At 43.0% G+C, this 4461-nt stretch overlaps 1 pseudogene; it reads right to left on the reverse strand.

Annotated features, from left to right (window-relative positions):
• Positions 1-1202: 1202 nt before the first annotated feature.
• LOC138765604 (U6 spliceosomal RNA) lies at positions 1203-1269 on the reverse strand (annotated as a pseudogene).
• Positions 1270-4461: the final 3192 nt, after the last annotated feature.

Consider the following 4461-nt stretch of genomic DNA (forward strand, 5'->3'; position numbering starts at 1 on the left):
AGACTAGAGCTTTTTTCTCTGGAGCGTAGAAGATTGAGAGGGGACTTGATAGAGGTGTTTAAGATTTTAAAAGGGACAGACAGAGTAAACGTGGATAGGCTTTTTCAATTAAGAGTGGGGGAGATTCAAACTAGAGGGCATGGTTTAAGATTGAAGGGGGAAAATTATAAGGGGAACATGAGGGGAAATTTCTTTACGCAAAGGGTGGTGGGGATGTGGAATGAGCTTCCGACAGACGTGGTCGAGGCGGGATCATTGGTTACATTTAAGGAAAGACTGGATAGTTACATGGATAGGAGAGGACTGGAGGGATATGGACCGGGTGCTGGTCAGTGGGACTAGGAGGGTGGGGATTTGTTATGGCATGGACTAGTAGGGCCGAACTGGCCTGTTCTGTGCTGTAAGTGGTTATATGGTTATATGGCTTCTTTGCCACAGAACCTTTCCAAGGACCTCACTAGGTTTCTGTTGTGAATCCCAATTTGCTGCTCACCTCTGCATTAGTAAGCACTGTATCAACAAAGAAATAATTTCATCCATTTCTTTTTAAGTGAGAATCAGATTGTACCTTGGACATTGTGACTGGCAATCAATGATGGCTTCTCATAATCGCACGTGGCCATCAAAGCACTGTAGCCAGAATAACCAATAATGTTGTATTGGCAGGAAAGGCTCTAGTCTTAACATGAATGAGAGTTTATTGTCATATACATAAGTACAACGCACAGATGCAATGAAAGTCCTACTTGATGTAGATTCCCAGTTACATAGGCAGCACAGTTAGTTAGTGTAGCGGTTAGCGTGAAGCTGTTACAATGCCAGTAACTGGAACTGGGGTTCAAATCCCATGCTGTCTGCAAGGAATTTTCCCCATGTTTGTGTGGGTTTCCTTTGGGTGCTCTGGTTTCCTCCCACCCTTCAAAACGTACCGGGGTTGTTGGTCAATTGGGTGTAATTGAGCAGCACGGGTGTAAAAGGCCTGTTACCGTACTGTATGTCTAATTTTTTTTAAAAGCCCTCAAAGATAAATTAAGTATAATTAAGATGCCAAGAAAAGAATGATAATAAATACAAAAGGAAGTGAAAAGAAAATAATTAATGAATATTCACAGTTGGTTGGTTGGTTTTCTGTCAGTGGTACAGAAAACGTTTTGGTATTGTTGATGACTTGAGTGATGCAGCAGGTCACAGTCAATGAATGTTGCAGGGGCCATGCTAATCTTCTCTGTATCGTTCCAATTTTAGTATATGTGCTGCCGAAGCGAGCACACAGTAAATGAATGTTGGAAAGAAACTGGTTCCTGAACAAAGGGCTGCTGGATTCATGGTTCTGACCCTTATGCAAAAACTATACCGAAGTTGGCTGACAGATTATCTCCAACATTCATACAGGCATGTGAAGGGAATGATTACAGAACATCGGGTTCAATGAAAAGGAAGATCAATCAGCACCAAGCAAAAGCAGAATGACAGGACTGTTGTGGGGTTCAATCAGAGCCTGATAGCTATAAAGAAGAAACTGTCTTTCAGCCTGTTGGTGTGTGCTTTCACACTTTAATTTTACTTTTTAAATTTAATTTAGACATACAGTATGGCAATAGGCCCTTCAGGCCCACAAGCTGTCCAAATACCTCCAAACCCCCAAACTATGAAAGTGGGAGGAAAACCCATCCAGATGTGGGGGAGAACAAAAACCCTCCTTACAGCCAGCACCAGATACAAGGCTAGGTCGCTGACGTTTAATAATGTTACGTTAACTCCTACACAAACCCTGTGGCTTTTTTCCGAATGGTAGGAAGGAGAAGGGAGTATGTCTGGAATGTGATGGGCTTTTCAGTGTGTTGGCTGCCTTTCCTAGGCAGTGGGAGATGTAGATGAAGTCCATGAAGGAGAAGGATTTGCATTCGCTAACTCCGGTAGCCTCTTTCATTGTTGAGCAGAACAGCTCCCATACCATGCTATGATGCATTTAAGTAATGGTACACCTGTAGAAGATGTTGAAGGAAAAGGGAGACATGCCGAATTTTCTTAGTCTTTTAAGAAAGTAGAGGCATTGGTGTGCTTTCATGGCTGTCACTTCAACTTGATTGCCCCAAGTCAGATCATTAGATGTATTTATTCTTAAGAACTTTAAGCTATCCACTCTTTCAACTTCAATGCCATTAATATGTTCAGGGGTGTGGACTTTTCCCTGTCTCTTGAAGTCAATAATAATCTCCTTCATCTTATTAACATTGTGGAAGAGGTTGCTATCTTGGCACCGTGCCACGAGACTTTCAATCACTTTCCTGCATTCTGTTTCATTATTATTTGATACCTGGCCCACTGCTGTGGTGTTGTTGGAGAATTTGAAGATGGAGTTGGAATGGTATTTACCTGCACAGTTGTGGGTGTAGAGGGAGTACAGTTGGGGACTGAGTACACATCCTTGAGGAGTGCTGGTGTTGAGGGTGATCGTGGAGGAGATGGTCCTACTCGCCTTTACTGTCTTTGGTCTGTTAGACAAGAATTCAAGTATCCAGTTGCAGAAAGGGACACTGAGCTAAAAAGGGCAGGCTGGTTTTATCCAAAAGATGGTACCTCTGAGAATGTAGTGGATTATCAATCACAACAGTTTTTGAAGTGGAGCTAAGAATCTCTGATGTAGAAACCAAATATGAACCCTCAGTAAAATCCACATTAAGTTGGGACTATGAAAAGTCCTTTGTGATAAAAGGCCAGCAACTTGAAAAGTTAACGCTGGACAAACTCTGCAGCTTTGTTTTACTCATCAGTCAAATTTTACATATTAGATTGGACCCCAGCATGGACAGGTACATGGATGGGGGGGGGGGCATGGACAGATATGGTCCAGGTGCAGGTCAGTGGGACTAGGCAGACTAGAAGAGACGAAGGGCCTTTTTATGTGATGTAGTGTTGTCTGGTTCTATCCTCAAATTTTATTAATTATGCCTGACTTGCTGAATGTTCAAAGTTCAAGTTCAAATTTATTAACAGAGTGCACACATTACATCACATTATTTTTCCTGCGGGTCAGGCAGAATTTCTACTTATTGATAGTGTAATAAAACTGTACTCAAGATACGTATTCAAAGAAGAGAGTGCAAGAAACTGACCGTGCAATACAGGAAATAAACATTCAATAATAAAATGCAAAGTAAGAGTCCTTAAATGAGTCTCTGATTGTGTTTGTTGTTGAGGAGTCTGTTGGTGGAGGGGTAGAGACTATCCCTGAACCTGGTGGCATGAGTATTGTGGTTCCTATATTTCTTTCCTGATGGCAGCAGCAAGAACAGAGCATATCTTGGGTAGTGTGGATCCTTGATAATTGCTGCTGCTCTCCAATGACAGCGTTCCATATAGATTTTATCAATGGTGGGGAAAGTTTTACCTGTAATGCACTGAACAGGTAATGTAGTAAAGGCATTTACTTTGAACCCAAAGATGCTTTCAATGTATTAACAGCACCTGTGCTGTGTCTCTAAATTTTAAAAACATGCAATTAAAATTAAATAAGCAAAAAAATGAGGCAAAATTAATGTGGGATGAAACAAGAAAGTCTGCAGATGCTATGTGTCCACTACCTTTTGCAGGGCTTTCCACTCAGAGCTATGCTTTTAGCTAATACCTTGACCTAAAGGGCTCAGGCCTGAGATGTTTGTTACATATCTTTGCTCAGAGTCGGTGTCAGAACGAGTCTAATGGGGGAGAACCATGGTGGGGCGGGGGCACAAACTGAGATTCAAAGACTCACTCTGCGGGGCTGGGTGGGGGGGGGGGGGGGAAGGTGGGTGCCATATCTGCCATGAACCACCTCCCCGTGCCGCCGTCATCCGACGTAACAAACACACGCTTATATCGTGTGGGCGCTAGCGCTATGGGTGGGTGGGGGGGGCACAGTCACTCCTGGGGGTGAGGGGCAACGGCCGCGAATGCCCCCCCCTTGGCGCCGGCCACGCTTTTGCTTCCAACGGGATCTGCTGACTTACTCCAGCACTTCCGTGTCTTTACTACAGTCACATTAATGGCAGACTTTCTTGTTTCATCCCAAATTAATTTTGCCTCATCTTTTCTTTTTGCAGATTTAATTTTGATTGCATTTTTTTTTTAAATTAGAGATACAGCATAGGTTAATACATTAAAAGCATCTCTGGGATTGAGGTAAATGCCTTGACTGCATTGTTCAAATTCAGATTCCAGATTTATTGTCAAGAGTACCTACATGCCACCTCATACAACCCTGAGATTCCTTTTTCATGAGGGCAAAGCAGAATTTCTACTTATGGAAAGTGCAAAGAATTTAAAAAAAACTACACTCGAGAAAAGATTCGTGTGTAAAAGAGAAGCATTTTCTGCTTTTGTTCCAGGTGCTATTTGAACTGCAGAGCTGGGAAGAGGGGAACTGGAACGTGGCCCTTCCGCCTGTCCCAGGGCAGGAACCGGAAGTGCAGCCCCGCACGG

This window comes from Narcine bancroftii, chromosome 5 (genome assembly GCF_036971445.1).
Source record: "Narcine bancroftii isolate sNarBan1 chromosome 5, sNarBan1.hap1, whole genome shotgun sequence".
Classification (NCBI taxonomy): domain Eukaryota; kingdom Metazoa; phylum Chordata; class Chondrichthyes; order Torpediniformes; family Narcinidae; genus Narcine; species Narcine bancroftii.